Source organism: Semicossyphus pulcher, unplaced genomic scaffold (genome assembly GCF_022749685.1).
Source record: "Semicossyphus pulcher isolate SPU_LCO1_2020_fin unplaced genomic scaffold, fSemPul1.0.p SCAF_24, whole genome shotgun sequence".
Lineage (NCBI taxonomy): Eukaryota > Metazoa > Chordata > Actinopteri > Labriformes > Labridae > Semicossyphus > Semicossyphus pulcher.
The window spans coordinates 12,664,502-12,681,551 of record NW_027211698.1 but is presented as its reverse complement, the minus strand read 5'-3'; positions in this window follow the sequence as shown (position 1 = coordinate 12,681,551).

Below are 17,050 nucleotides of genomic sequence, written 5' to 3'. Positions count from 1 at the left end.
ATATGTATGACTGTTGAATATATTCGTCAAATATGAATAAACAGCATAAATATGAATCCGGCATAATATTTTCATTCATTATTGTCAGGGCTGCAAAATGTCAACCAGAGCTCCATTTACATCCTATAAATAATTTCACCTCGATTACTCGTCCAATGATTTCTCCTTAAATATATCGGTTTTGTTTTTATTGGCTCTTACAGGAGGGAAAAGAAATAAAAACTCCTCCGAGGAAGAGAGAAAAAAAAGGTTATCTTTTCTTTTATCTGTTTGAGAAAGGGCTTTACGGGCTCCTCTCCCGGTAAAACAAGGATAAAGCGAACAGGGAAAAAAATAAATGATATTGTTACTGAGGTATTATCCTTAAGCCTGCCCATGATATTTGAATTGTATTGGTGAATTGTAATCAGGTATTTTAGCTTAGCGCTGCTGCTGAACGCCTACCATCTGGTATTGGACGACGGTGTGACAGACAGAGGGCTGGGGGAAGTGGGGAGGAGGGGGGGAGAGAGAGCCGTAAAGCCCGGCGACTTTAGTTCCCCCAATCTCTAAATCTACACATTGTAATGTAAGTCCACAGACAGGAAGCCCAGAGCAAACAGTGTTTGTATGAGCACATATCGGCTGCAGATCCCTCCAATCATGGGGAGAAAGTTGGCAACGGGGAGGGGGCTTTGCTCGCTCTGGGAAGATATAAGGAAGGAAGAAACAGAAACAAAGCTTTACTGTGTGAATTGTTGGGATTTTTAGCGCGATAAAAGCCCCGAATATGATTCAGAAATAACGTTAACGTTCGTGGATATTTGCTAAAAGGATATTTATCTTTTAGTAATCTGAGCAAGGAACAGATGCTGCTAATTAAGTCAATATGTCGGGAAGGCTTGAGTATTTTTAAAGCTCATTTCCTGCTTGGAAATTATAAAAGTTGCCTTAAATATCAGATGAGAAAGGTTAAAAAATTTTAACGGGCTAGCTAAAATTATAAAAATGGTTGTAGGGACACCTTTCAAATTTTAATAAGCACATTTAAACTTGCATAAACACAACGTAACCAATATGCACCATGTAGGAAAGACATGAGGGGTGTTAGAGCAAGATTTGGTGAACAGGAACCCTTTTAAAGACGCGGCAACAGAGCTACGTAAAAGTGACGTTAGCTATATTAGCATTAAAGTGGGAAAATGTTTTAACAAATTTTCAATTAATCATATAAAAGAAAACATGCAAAAAAAAGCTGCAACATTTAAGGCACTTTAGCACCCGTTGTCCAACGGCAGTAGCCGGTTATTTGCACTGTGTAATCCAGTTAAGGTTATAAAAAGGGGTCGTCAAGATGCATCGATACGATACCGATATATCGATTCAGATATAAACGCTACAATATCATCGATACAATTCAATCTTCTAGAAAATAAAGGATTTAAAATTTTAATAAACACATTAAAACTTGCAAAAACACAACTTAACCAATTTGCACCATGTTAGCAAAAGAGGGGTGTTAAGGCAAACAGGGGCCCTGTTTAAGACAACGGGACACGTTAGCGTTAGCTCTATTAGCACTACAGTGGGGAAAATGTATCATGTGTAAATCATATTTAAAAAAACAGTAAACATGCATACCTTAAAAAGGTGCAACATTTAAGGCACTTTTGCATCCATTGTCCAATGGCAATTGCCTGTTAGTCCCACTGTGTAATCCAGTTATGGTTATAAAAAGGGGTCATCATGATACATAGATACAATACCGATATATCCATTCAATTCAATCTTTTTATTAGAAATAAAGGATTTTTTAACATTTATTCATGCAAGAGTTCAGTAATGAAATTGTCAAATCATAGTATTGTGTGAGTTGTAAGAATGGGCCTCTGATAAGTCTCGATTGTAGGCCACTGGATGTAATCGAATCAGAACGGTATCGAGGCAGATGTTCTGATATCAGAAAATATCGTATCGTTGAAAAAATTGGTGTTGTATCGTGATTTATAACCTCGTATTTATGTCCCAAAGTTTCAAAAGGCTGCTCTGATTATTTCTCATTTGTTCAGTGAAATTTTTGCTCTTACAAAAATAAAAACATGTATGTGCAACACACAAATCAACAGTATTTTAAAGCCAACTGAGAAAAATTGTCAAAATCTTAGCAGAGTGGTTCTGTTGCTGCAAAACTGTGACAATGCTTTAATTAAAAACATATATAAGCATGTAGAAAAAGGCCCTTTTATTTTATTTTTCAAAATTACATTCCTGGCGTGTTCAAGCTGCGGGGGATAAAATATTGCTTTGAACCATCTTCACTCTTAGGAGAGGAAAAAAGCCAGACAGAGAGGCTCATCTGTACCGGGGCTGGGGACTAGTTTGACCTCCCGACCCCGGCCGGTCTGATGAGAACTCTTGTTTCCGTTGACGACGGAGAGAGTCCTGTTGCGGCGGACCCCGTCGGCTGAGTCACTGCGAATCGTTCGCGGCTGCAGCCGTCGCTCGAGTGCCCTTCAACGGATTCGCTCGCTGCTTTTCAAGTGAGCGAGAGCCGCCGAAAGAGGCGTCTGGGGTCCAGAGGGGCCTGGGATGAAAAAGCAACACAGTGGTTAATGTTGTGTTTTTGTTGCGTGCAGGTTGTCTTTAAAATTGCGTTTTTTTGAAGGGGGTTTGGTGCAAATTCCAGCGACTAGATATATTGCTCAAATTCTTGCTCAAATGAACATCGTATGTGGTCAGCGAGGGTCAAACAGGAAAAATAACACTGATTATCAGCAACAGCTCCGGGTGAGAGTCACTGCCCTGACAATTAACAAAGGGAGGTGTGTGTGCGTGCGTGTGTGTGTGATTTAGGTGGAGGAGGGGGTGAAGTTTTTCTTTCTCTCTGCCTCGCCACCTATCACAATTCATTACTACAAATTAGGGTTCAATAAAATTGCTATTCAGAGATAATTAGGAGTTGGGTTTCGGGTCGCGGAGGGGGAGGAGGGGGGTGCTGGAGGGTCGTTGTCGGGAAGGGGGGGTTGCTTTCCACATGTCATCATGACCTGAACCAACAAACCGAGGGTCTGCAGCTGGGGCAAGTGAAGTGAGACCCTGATCCGCCACCGAACCCCCTCCTTTTACAGGATGAGAAGGCCCGCACACAAAAAGAAAACACACACACACACACTCCTCCCCCCCTCTTCCTCTCACCTGCTGAGTCGGGAGCTGCTCCAAATTAAACAAATTATTTCAGGCCTCTCTCTTTCATTCTCTGTTTCTCCTTCAATAAAAAAAAAAGTGGAGCAACGGCTCATGGACAGTGTGCCCACATAAGGACGGCGGCTAATAAGGTTGCGTCCCTGTGTGTGTGTGTGTGTGTGTTTGTGTGTGTGTTTAAGTGGGTTTCTGAGTGCGAGTGAGAGCTCGGGTTATGTGCACCAAGCTGAAGAAGGTTTGTATTTCATTAATTAACACTTTCCTGATAGCACAAGCTTCCCATCTTCGCGTTTGAGAAGGAGTGAAATATTTGTCGGGGTGACAGAATATGCCTGAGAGCAGTTGTATTTAATTAAAACACAGAGCTTGAATTTTTCTTTTGTGTCACCATTATTGTTAATTAGTTATTCATTATTCAAATATTGCAATAAATTGGTCATTTTGGTGTTTACAGACAAAAAAGCTGCTTTTTTTAATGTTGTAAAACGGAACAACAATGACACAAAGTGAACACAAGAGTTTTCTATAAAATATTAATAGACCCTCTGGTTGAAAATATGCAGGAGCACCATTGAATCAGTGCAAAGCGCTACTTTAGCGCGCCACTTTCTCAATGTTTTATCCTCTTCTGGAGATTTTTCCTCTCCAGTCAACAACTCGTCGAGAGACGAACAATATGAGCGATATTTTCAAGATTGAAGTGAATTATTTGCAATAAAAAAAGCCTTGTCCTTGTGTATTTTTTTTCTGAAGTGGACAAAGAACAAGGTTTGACAGTCTAGCTTAATTCCAGGAGCATGTAGGCTAAGCTACGTCTTTAGCTTTTGACTTATAATACTGACTATTTATTTGGCTTACATCATGGTCCCTTTCTGATAGCTTCTACATTAAGAGAGGAAAGAAAAGAGTCCAAAGTTAGGCATTTTAGCTTCATTAGCTAATAGGTTAGCTACATGTTTAGCTTAGAAGCTAAATTCACTCAACTATAGCAAGGAGACTAGCCAAGTATTAATTTAGCACGAGTGCCTAATCTACTACTTTTTGTTATTTTGTTCTGGAGGGGAGACGGACACATGAAGAGTTTTAGCTTTGCATCAGCGCATAAGCTAGCTACATGTGAGCTTCCTTGTTTGGAGCACAGTTAGCTACAGATGCTCATGTCTGCTAACCCCTTTTGTTGAATCACTGTAGTTTTATGCGTACCAATCTACCATTTTATGTCCTCTTTATAAAAGTTAAGCATCTTTGACGTCAAGTGTAGATCAGCAAAAGCTTTTAGCTTTTTAATTGACTAAATTCCACCTTAAAGTAGTGAAACAAACCTTAGCTTGAAAGCTTAAAAGAGACCGTCTATGGCCTTTAGTTACATTTTAATGAATAGCCTACATATTTTTTTCTGCAGTGAAAAAAGAACATAGGAAGAGTTTGATAACATTTAACTCAAAAGTGCATTAGCCATATTTTTAGCTTCGTAAAATATGCTACATTTAGCTTTAAAAGCCTAAAAATATAGGCAAATCCATATTGTACATACACGTAAAATGAGTCAACTTCATGGCAAATTAAAGACAACTTTTACTAATTATATGTTTGAAACACTCATGCTACTCCTGCTATTTGTTTCACCTCGTAAAACTACACAAAAGAAGAGCGGTTATTCAGCAAAGACTACAAATGAAAGAGTCGAGGAAAGACACCGATCGCTGGGAAGTGTAGAGGATTTTAAACCAAAGATAGAAGATAACAGACGTCATTCGTTGCCACTTTAAAAACTTTTGTCAGTTCACTTTGAAGCCCTGCTTTGGCCGCTCTTCCTGACATTCAGCTGCTCTGTTGAACCTGTCAACTTTAACTCTACTTGTTCTCTCTTATGGCTGTTTGTGCCCTGCATCCTCCTCCTCCTCCTCGTCCTCCTCTCCCGTCTCCTCCAGCTGTCTGCGCACGACTCTGGCTGCGGCCCCAGCGTCACTGGAGGGGCCGTGTGAACCGGCCGGTCCGGTCACCTCGCATCAGTGTCGGGCTGGAATGCGCCGTGGCCCTGGCCCTGGCCGGGGACACCACTCTGGGGGCTGAGAGGGAGGAGAGAGGGGGTTGAGCAGGTGCTCTGTTAGGGAGGAAATAATGTTGATGTCACGTCCCCGTCGTGCATTGTGGTTGGGGGGGACATGGACACCAATGGACACAGAGAGCCTGTGGGTGCTCCTCTCTAGAGGTCAGATCAGAATCACACTGTGAGCTTTTACTTATTAAGTGGCTTTCTGCCGGCGCTACACGACAACCAAGCCTGTTCCCCCGCACAAAAAGACCCCCGTAAAGAGACACCACCCTGCTATTGAGACCACCACTCTGCCGTCGTGTTTGCCCCAATGTGAACAAATATGGCACATGATACCAGAGGTGTAGCATTCCTTCCCTTTCCCCTTCTCCACTTCTTTCTGTTGAAAGAAAGAAGTCCTTTACACACCAAACAGAGCATCGCAGACGCTCTCTGATCAGCAATTATGCACTTTAGAGGTATTAAATACTGCTGAGGGGGGGACAGGGGGCCTCCAGGGACCGCCGGCAGTCCGTAAATACACTTCTCTCCGGAAAATGAAAGGAAAAACCTGCCATTTGTCGACATTATTCATGCATTAAATGTAAAACAATTATGCCGCATATATTTCAGCTGTATTTACTTGCAGCGTCTTGTCGTGGAGTGGCGTGTATTTGCACAGAGGATGACAAGTTATTTTGCTTGTGCGTCTATATTTAACACCAACACAGGTCAAAGGTCGTCCTTTTTTAAGTGGTGAACTGGCACGAAAGATTATCATCTATTAATATGCCGTAATAGACGAGTTCGCTTTGATATTTCGTATGTGCATTTGTCTTCTAAAGTGATCCGGTTTGGCAATCTCGCCGCCTCTTCTGCACCGTATGCTAATGTGAGTAAAAAACACTCTGCAATGTCTCTGAGGAATAAGATCCATATTGGGATTCAGACCGGCAGCGCAGTCCATTTTTGGGCGTCGAGACAAGTTCCTCCGCAGCCAGGGTGTCTCGCTGACTTTTTGTCCGACTCTTTTCATATTGTTTCCCCCAAAGTTGAGCCTGGTGAGCAGCCAGGGAGCCCATTATTCAAAGCGGGGTCCTGACACCAGTTTATGGCTGAATTATATTAACGTGCGTGTAACTCGACTCAAGGAGGAACTGTTAATATTCACCCCAAACCTCAGCAGGGCCTTTGCTGTTATTGGCTGCTGACAACGTCTTTTGATATGTTTGTCCATGTAATCGGATGCATTTACTCAGCTGCACGGGACGCAAAATAAAGATGGAGAAGGAAGATGAATTCAGAAATATCTATATGAAAGGAGGACCCCCTATTTTTCCCCCTCTCATTCACGACTCTTAATTTAATTTGATTATAATATAGCACGTTATTTTAAAGCTGGGTCTTAAACAAAGTAGTCCCCCCTCCTCCTGAGCTCTTGTACACAGAAGGTTCAAAACTGAAGCACAGCTCGAGCTAATTTTGTTAGGACATATTCTAGCCAAAAGAAAGCAGGTCATTTTAGTAATTCTAATATATTAAATATAAAATAATAATATAGATTTTATCGTATAGCAAAGCAGGGTTAATAAAGTGCTGCAAAAGCAGGTCGCCATGGCAATATACTAAGAGAACCCCAGATAAGGCAGGACATAGTTAAGGTATAGTTAAGATAAAGTTAAGTGCACAAAGTTTACATACAACAGGATCAGGTTCAAAGTGTTAAAAGGAAACTTGCAGGCAGAGAGGCAAGGAGTCTGTGCATCTGCTGTTGCATTGACGTAACATCAAAAGTATTTTACACGTTAACCAAAGTATCACTTTCACAATGTAATAAATATACTGCAAGTAAAAGCAATCATTAAACAACACCACCCGGTAAGAGAGAGAGGGATAATGCTGTTACGTGTGCGTGCGTCACGTCGTTATGTTAGATTAAATAGATACCACGTACAAATGGAACCTATGTGTCCGCGAGGCAGTGTACAGACTGTGGCAACACATTTCCTGGAAAGGACAAAAAAAGAATCTAAAATCTATATTTAAAATTATATATTTTTGTTAGCATATGTTACCTTAGCGCTAAGCTGAAAAGCTTTAGCTCAGCGCTAAAGCCAAAAACGGTATTTCCCTCCAAAACAACCCGATGGCTCGTGCAACTGAGCCTGCTCTTTAACTTTTATTGCAATTTTACATTTTAAACATTATATTTAAAGTATAATTTTACAGCATGTTTTTGCATATTAACCATTTCTAAATCAGTTAATCTTCCTGCAGTTTAAGTGATTGTTTTTCTACATTATTATGACGGTCAGAATGATTGTTTCGGCTATTTCTAGGAGTATGTGTTTCAGATGTGTCCACACAGGAATAAATATGCATTAAAATACACAAAGGAGGTTGTTTTTATAACTTATAACGTCCTTAAATCCAAAGAAGAACTAACAACTTTCTATTTTACAAAGAAAATAATAAATATGGTCTAATTTGATCAGATATTTGCAGGTTCTGTGGTTTACAATTAACTATTATTTAACTAGAATCCATTTGTCCCCCTTTCTAAAGCTAATGCATTACATATCCTAACATTACAGATCACTTATTTCCTTATATTTTATATTGAAGTATATGCAAAAGACATTTTAATAATATTTAACTAGTTGTAAGATTCCTTTGGTTTGAGTGTTAAGACGTCAGAAATAATGCAGCAGAATTGCCTCAGGATGGCAAAAGCACGTCAGAACTGGAATTTAAGTTGCTTATAAAACATGCAAGAGGCTTCGGATCAGTCGGCCTTTTGGTGCAGCTTTGAGGTTTGTTGATTTATTTGCTTATAATAAAAAAGTTTATCTTCCAGTTTTGGTTAGTTTCACAAAGGGCGGACTTTGGTTCCTAGAAAAAAAGAAAGTTTTGGCTCTCCACGAAAAACAAACTTCCAACATATTCCAACTTTAGCCTCTCCCCTCCACTAGTCAATATCAACTTGACAAAAATAACTGCTCTGACATATAAAACAAACTCCTGTTCTAGATCAAGAAACTATAGCTGTGGAGCAGCGAGGCCTCCGCGAAGTGCACTCCGCTGTTAGTGCACTCCAGCTGCACGGTAGCTGAAGCACCCTGGGCGAGAGGGCTTGAAGGACAGCGTGAGTGACGCGGCGGCACGGCGCGAGGGGCGATGAGGAGAGGGGAAGTGACAGGAGACAGTTGCTACACACTGTGTCAGGCTGGCAGTGTCACACCTGGCAGCTGTCAATCACCACACTCCCGAACACCTCGCTCCCTGATATCGCCGGAGCCGCTGCCAAACATGCCTTGAGTGGTGTCATCCATCCACACATGAGCACTGGCTCACTCCGACTGCACTCATCCTGTCACTGCAAGTCAGAGACGGGGAGAGAAAAAGGGGGAGAGAAAGAGGGGAGAGGGAGGGAAGCATCCGTCTATTTACATATGGAAAGGTCACAAATAGCCTGCAGGCACTGTGCTAATTAGAGAATGTGGCAAAAAAAACTCCAAAGATAAATTGAAAGACAAAAATGAGAGAGTTATCTAACTAAAGTGGTGTAATGAAAGTGGGGATAAGGTGAATGAAAGGAGACAGGAAGTGGCTGAATCTTGCAAAATAAAACTCTTCCTGGAGGTGGAGTCCCAAAACAAAGGCGCAAATTGAATCCAGAGCTGCTGCAGAATTCTTAAAGTGTCGGCCTGCTCTTGGTTTAGAAGCAACACGAGCGTGTGAAGGAACCGACTTCCTGTGTCTTATAGCAATGTAGCTTTAGCTTGGTTAGCACAGGTCTCCACCAGCAGACATTGACCATATGACGGTGTTCAGATGACCGGGCGTGTGAGATCTCCCTTAGCCAGATAAGCGAATCAACCTTTATAATTCATTGTGACAAGCTGACAGGCAAAATGAGTGTAAAATTTTATACTTACATGAATTTTTGTGTCAGATCGCCGTCTGTGCGCTTGTTTTTCTGCCCGGCCATAGCCGAGGGCTTCTTTCTCCGCGGGCGCTTCACGGACTTTGTTTCCAGGCCTTCAGACACATCGCCCTTCGCCCTAGTGAATTTGCTGATTAATTTTGGATGCTCCCCTTAATTAACACCCCAAAGGAAAGTGTAGATTTCCTAGCCCGCCTTTGCTGCAGCACAAACAAAAATGAGAGAGTCTGAAGAAGGATGACCTCAGGGAGACAGACGTGCTGATGTCCAAAATGACATTACAGGAGCAATGTGAAGGCCCCGTGATGGCGGGCCTAGACCTGGACACGGGCGATGCCTCAGGAGCTCCCAGGCCTTTTAATCAGTGGCTGGAAACGAGCTCCCTATTAGTCTCATTTCATTTGCTTTAGCGTCGGTGGAGAAGCAGGCCTTGCATGATGCCACCCGACGCTTGAAACATGCTGTTCTTGTGCCAGTGCTGGTGCCGCCTCCGGCCCACGGTCACTAATTGGTGCCACTCTCTTACTTCCAGTGAAATTGGCAGATGATGGACAGGGGGCGAAATAAAAATTTGATTCCTTTCTCCCTCTTCCCAACATCAGAGTGGATTTCGCTAATTGGGTTGAATGGCGCCCATCTCGTCTTGTGACAGCCACGCGGGATGCATGAGAAGCTGCGGGCAGCTTGGAGAGCTCTCACCCTGCCATGCCAGCTCAGAAGACACGCCGGCAGGAGGGGGGCGAAGTTGCAAAAGACACGCTGAGACAAAAGAGCAAAGCCAGAGATCAGTGCGCTCACTTTTGGGAGACCTTGAACAAACAAACTTGCACTTTGTCTCGCTGAGGGCAAGAGGATACGCACGTCATCACTCCACCAGAAGGTAGCGAACCAGCTGAGGAAAAACACTGAGGGTGAAGTCCTTGGAGACTTCCTCTGCCTCCTCGGCCTGTGCATCGTCAGTACATCGCTTTTAATGGGAAATAAAGGTTGGACTGAGTATGAATAGGAATGTGGATAGAATACCAATGATGCCCCAAATTGACCATCACGGTATGCTCTTGGTGAGCAAACAATTGAACGTGACAATCTGCAATAATTCCTCCCTATTTTGGCCCTTCTGGGCTTCCTGATGTTTTGTGTTTGGGAAATCTCTATGCAAGTTTTCCTGCTGTCCACACAAGGCATTGGGATCACATCAAAGACAGCAGGAAATCACTCTCAAAGTGTATGAAATGTGAATTAAACTCCTAATACTTACATAACTGCAGACTAATACAGTGTCCCATTAGGGCCATTAAAAGCACATCCGATCCGCCTGCCTCCAGTAAAACAGACATGGATGTTTGAGCAGGTCGTCTCAAGCTCCCTGCTGGACAATTGTCCACTTTGTGTTCGCAGGTATTCAGGGAGGGGAGGAAAAAAAAGCAGAATTCCCATTACAAAAGGACAAGAAGTGCAGGTGTAATTGGGATATTTGGGAGTGTCTCGTTTCAGGGCCCATCGGAGCTGCGGTGAAATGAAGCCTGTAAGACTAGAGCGTCGCACTGGCAGGCGAGGCTGCCCTCTCGCTCGCCTCGGCTCTCTTTTCTCATCACTTTCTCTGAACTCTCCTCTCGTATCACTTCTTTTCTTTCTTACTTTCTATCCTTGTTTGCTTGCTTTACTTTCGTTTGCTTCCTTTGCCGTGTCTTCATTCTCATTTGGTCTCTATCTTTCTATATCCCGACAGGACATGACACCGCAAGCCCATGCCAGACTGGCAAGCCCCCCTTCTACCCGGCAATGATAGCAGCTTGATCGGGCAGGTATAGGTAACAAATGAGATCAATTAACGTGTCCAAGAGGGGCACCTACCGAGGAGTCCGGTTGCACTAAACGATCTCCTCATCTTTTGTTTCCCTCTCCGGGATTCCATTTGCAGCCTCATCACTTTCCCGGCCCGAACAACGGAGATGATTGTTCCACCCAACCCCTTAATGGAGACGGCCCAAGAAAGACTGGCCTCTTACCCTGGCAGAGGATGTATCTTTACCATCAGGACTCCAACTGAGGACAGGGGGCAACCTCAAAGAAATGAATCCTCCTTCTCCTAACCCCCCGACTGCCCAACCTTTCTCTCAACTTCACAGGACATCAACGAGCTCGATTTGTAGCAAATTTGTTTCTCCGAGTCCGTTTAATTGAATGACTTTGGCACTAACAAGGAGCTGATTGAGCTCAATAATGGCACTGTTGGAGGCAGAAATGCCAGAGTGGAGGCCAAGTCTTGATTCCAACTCTTTTCTTGAAGAGAAGACAGGTTTCAAATCGATGGTTCAAACATGAAATGGATGTTGAGCGGAACGAGATGTCAAATCAATCAATCTTCCAATACATGTCGTTCTGTACCAGTGTTGCTTTGCTTGGCCGATCAGTTACCACTCGTTTACACCTTCCTGTCTCTTTTTCAGCGGCAGCTTTTTCCAATATCCAACATCCTTTTTCAAACCCAGCAGCTGACAAATTGACGGTCACTTTCGCAAATTTCATCTCGCCTAATATCACAACCAGCTTTGACGGAGAGACGGGATAACTAAGTGAAGGTCTGCAGAGAAAAAGCAGCAGAGTAGACGCAGAAATAGTGGCAATTATCATGAGTTAGAGAGACGGGGGAGCCGGTGATGGCAACCATCGAACCCCCTGAGCGTTCGTTTAAATCTGCTTGATGAATGTGACGTGCGCTACTCATCTATCCCCTCCATCAGTCTGTCCACGGCAGTCAGGCGGGATTGTTTACTTGTAATCAACCTGGCTTGGTTGACAGCTCACCATTACCCCTGATAACAGGGTCTGCTGCAATTTGGACCCCGAAAGAAAATATATATATTAAAAAAAACAGAGCAACACACATCGAGAGAAACTGCTCAAGGCCCCTTTTTGATGCCTTATTGATAGAGCGGTAGCCCTGTTATCTTTGCGCGTAATTTGTTTTCAAGAACTGTGATTTACATTTCAGTGGGATTACACCTTTTAATGCTACACACGGGCGAGAAGTGGGCAGCCGTTGAATACTCCACATCTCCACCACAGGAGGAGGAGGAGGAGGTGATGGGTGTGTGTGTGTGGAGATGAGGGAGGGGGGTTCAAACGATGCATTTCCAAGTCCTCAAGTGGAGAGGATTACAATTACAATTAAAAATCAAAAGGCCCGTGTGTCCATCAAACGACTGCCCATAACCCTTTGTGTACCTACTGCCAAATAACCGGGGCTAGTGGAGGGTTGGCAGATGCAAAACGCTTCCCAGCTTAATTGTGGCGTATTACCGCAGCTTGTTCATCGGGATATTATGCAATAACTGTTATTTCAGGGAAGAATGCAGCTTCTAAATGGCATGCTAATGCGAGTCCCTTGGCAGCACGTTAAAGAAAATCCATGCATCACCATTAAAACAACAGCGGGGGCCGATGGCAAAGTTCAATCATCTTGTTTGGGATATCGCCTTCATGTAGTACAACAAGTAGAGTGAGACTCCAGCTGCCACAAAGGACGGGCACAGGTCATTTTAAGAGGGAAACCAGCTGATCCAGCAATATGTGGATGACATTACTTATCGGACAACCTCGGGAGTATTCAAATTTGTCTTGAAAATATGGTGCAAGACTTTTAATTCAATTCATCAATTCTGCTTTCTAATTACTTTATGTTGACGTTATCCCTACCTGGATTATATTCAACGACAAAGTTTTTTACAGTGAATAAAATGCTCAATTTATGTACCATGCTTGGAAGTGGACATTGACAGTACAAATGTAGGACTGTGACACCAAAGTCCGGGGGTTTGAGTCCATATTTAAAGCCTTAATGGGCAACAAAATGACTTTTTGGTAACATCATTATCCTTCACTGGATTATATTCAACAAAAAACTTTTTTACAGTTTATGTACCATGCTTGGAAGGGAACGTTGGGCATCCAGACGTAGGACTGTGACACCCAAGTCCGGGATTTGAGTCCACATGTCAAGCTTTAATTGGCAACCCTGGATTATATTCAACGACAAAGTTTTTTACAGTGCATAAAACACAAAATTTATGTACCATGCTTGGAAGTGTACGTGGACGTACAAACATAGGACTCTGACACCAAAGTCCGGAGTTCCACTCCATATTTCCATGCAATAAAATGACTTTTTAATGCCATCGTGATCCTTACCTGGATTATATTCAACAACAAAGTTTTTTACAGTGAACAAAACACTCAATTTATGTACCATGCTTTAAAGTGGATGGTGGGCATACAAATATAGGACTGTGACACTAAAGTCTGGGGTTTGAGTCCATATTTAAAGCTTTAATGGGCAACAAAATGACTTTTAGATGAGGGAAAAGATCATTTGGGTTCGATTTTGTTTGATCTAAACTGCTGAATTTCTGTATTAAATATAACTATAAAAACTTTATAATACTTTAAACAGATAGAGGGGAAAGTTTTTGTGCACCTTTTGCTGAAATCAATTGAAAATAAATACAATTTAAGACTCAATATGAACATTTTGTGCCCGGCAAAGTATGTTATTTCACATGATTTGTCGTTAAGGTTAATAGAAAAAGTAAATTTGTTTATCATTACAATTACCCCATTTTCTTTTTTACATTTCTTGTATTTGAACTTCTATTTTAGGAGACAGGGTGAGCGGAAGACAGGTGAATTACCCAGGTTGCTTTAGGACTTGACATCAATCTTTCTCATACCTTACACTATTAAAATAAATAGTGTTAGGAAGGAAATATGGCTCTTTTATTTTGTTGAATCTGCCCTGCTTTCTTGCCTCCTCCAACACTCCGCACAGCTCCAGCGCCAGCACACCACCCCCTTTCCTTCGCATCCTAATCATGTGCATTATTCCTGTTATTCAGATCACAACATTTTACATAATTCTTTGTTTATTCATTTTCTCAGACAGTCAGTGAATTATGTAAAACAAGCTCTCAATGGCGCTCGGTGTGTGTAATAAAATGCATGTTATTCTAACACGTTTGCTTACTTGGAGGCGAAGTGTCCCATTTAAATGAGAATTACACTTAAATGTCACATGGGTTTATCTACATTTATAAGTGTATTATATTAAATCTGGTGCATCCTAAACGTGGATTGGGGTGCTAGAAGGAGAGATGTGCTCCGAGGGTTATGACTTACTAATGCTGATTTAAATTGTAAACGCTTCCTTCCTTCTCTCCGGTTGTATTTACCCACTTTTCTCCCCCCCTACATGACACGGCACCTGAAGAATCGCCTTTTGAATTTTCCTCCCATTGAGACAGAGAGAAACATCATTTGCTTTTGTTGAATTAATTCACTCATTAGGTGGCAGTTTGAAACCTGCAGCTCCTTGAAAAGGCTGAGATAATGCCGGTCATAGAAGCCCGGTGTTTCCTGATAGCCGGCAATCTATCGCCTAATAATTTTCTGGCTAAATTATAACACAGAAATGCTCATTCAGGGAGGTAAAAAAGTGTAAAAGCGACGGGGAAAGAGCCCCTCAAATGTCTTTTTCAGAATGGCAGCACAACAAGGAGATTATAGGGGAGAGGGAAACTCGTTTTACCTCATCAGTGGCCTTTGTACGCCTTGAGTCAGCCTTCTGAGGGGAGAACTCAATCATCTGGGAGACTGTGCAGAGACAGAAAATAGTCCCTTTTTCTTCAATGCAAGTGAGAACATTATTAAAATCCAGTTTTGATATAAAAAAGTGTGAAAACATCGCAAATATTCCACAAATTTTAAGATTAAATCAATAAAAAAGGAATGAGCTGCAAAGACTAATTGGAAATTTCTTTTTACTGCATGCACAAGCAAATAATATTTCCCAGCCCAATGCATTGCATTCACACACACATGCACGCACGCACACACACACACACTCGGATTGTTTCCATATGGGACAGCAATATAATAGCAATAGGCTACATTAGATCCCTTCCATACAGATGTTCGCTTCCATTTCTGCAGCAGTTTGCTCCATCTGTGTTAACAGCGAGCTGCTTAGCGCACGCCTGTGTGAAGGGAGGCATATCAAGCATATGGACATTTTACAAAAGGTTACCCTGCATAAATTAGGTTGAATGGCAATCTGTTGAGGAGAGGTGGTTCGCTGCGAGCACGAGGGAATGGATAATAAAGGAATTTGGTTTTATGGACGTTTTTTGTTCGTAAGAATTCGGTAGAATATGTTGCACTTTCTTACACCCTGAAAGAAAAGCTCCCTTCAGTGTTTTTTAAGTTAAATAATGATTATAGTATTTCGTGACAGCACCTCAAAAGAATTCAGCCTTTAAAAAGTGATGTCATTCTAACTAAAGTGTTAAAAACTGAAGCTTTAAAGTGAAACTAAGAGACGCAAACAGAACAATATATTTGCTTGATTCAAATACCGTCTTGCTTTGATCATTTTTTACTATTTTAGATCAAAAAAATGATAAAAAATAATGAAATTTAATCCCTTTTCATTGTTATTTTGCGCACACAACTTGCTGATATGTCATTAGAGAATCACCACTTGCAGAGCAGGCCCCGCTGTAGATTATTATCACATCTTAGAGTGACATCTAGTGGCTGTTTCTTTCATGACACCACAAACCCTGCATGCAATCCATTTCATAGCCCACTACAGTTCAGTCCAAGATGTATTTAATCACTTTTCTCAACAGTTTTCTGCTAAGTTTTTTGTGTTTCTTTGGGAGAATATACAACATGATGAGTTGTCTGATACATTTTTCATTCAGGAACATCAAAAAATGCAACTTGACTGTAGCTACTTTTAGCAGAATCTCCCCATAGTTGCAACCATTTCCTTCCATTTTTTAATGCTTTAAAATAATTCTTTGATTACACTTTACACTCTTTTCCTGGTTTTATCCAAAGCACATCTTTTCTTTTTGAACCTGACACATCTGTCTCTTACTCTTACTTCCTGTCTCCCCTGAATACAATCAAAATCAATCAAAACGACCCTCAAAACTCTGTAAAAACAACCCGCAACTGCTGCACCCAAGTATCGCGCCAACCGCCCTTTCATACATCCACCAACGCCTGTAATACATTCGCTCTAATGTGCCTGTGTTTGCTCTCATCTGAGAGTTACCTTCATCACCGTGTGGGTGGTTAAGATTGATTAACAATAACAGCAGCTGACTATGCAGGAATAATTCAGCTGAAACAAAGCGTCTGTGAAGGAAACCGCCGCTTCCTACGTTTCCGAGTGATCTGATGTCGTTTGATTGAAGCTTTGTAACGCAGATCGAGGTTCAAAGGCGAAGAGCCGTCCGACGACTGCACGCGGTTTTATTTCAGGAGAGTCGGCGCCTTTGATGTTTGGTACTTCTTCTGCACATGTGGCTTTGATTCAAGAGGTCACCGCGGCCGTTGGAGAGGGCTTACCGGACACAACGCGCCACTCGGGGAAGGAGTGACCAGGTCACGACAGGGAGAAGAGGAAGAACCGGACAATGGGCCGCTTAAGTGGCAGAGATTCATATTCATGCAGAGATCACACATGGACAGTAGCTGTGGAGACAATAGAGAGCTTACAGGTGAATTAACGTCGTCTTTGGCCAATGCACATGCTAAAGACAGCTGGGGATTAAGGGTTTTGCTAAAGGGTAGCTATGTGGTGCTAATGATGGACGGACAAACATTGATTAAGTCTTAATAACACCATTAAGCATGTTTCTGGTCTATTTCGTATACACGACACACAACTTAGTAATATAGAAGCTGTAGTGAGCTGTAGAAGCCGACGTTAGCTTTAGCATTAGTCGTGTTAGCATGAATAACTTCTGAATAACTTTTAATACTCTTCATTTGGCTTTAAAGTGTACTTTTTACTAAGTAGAGGCTCGGTATTAAGATTT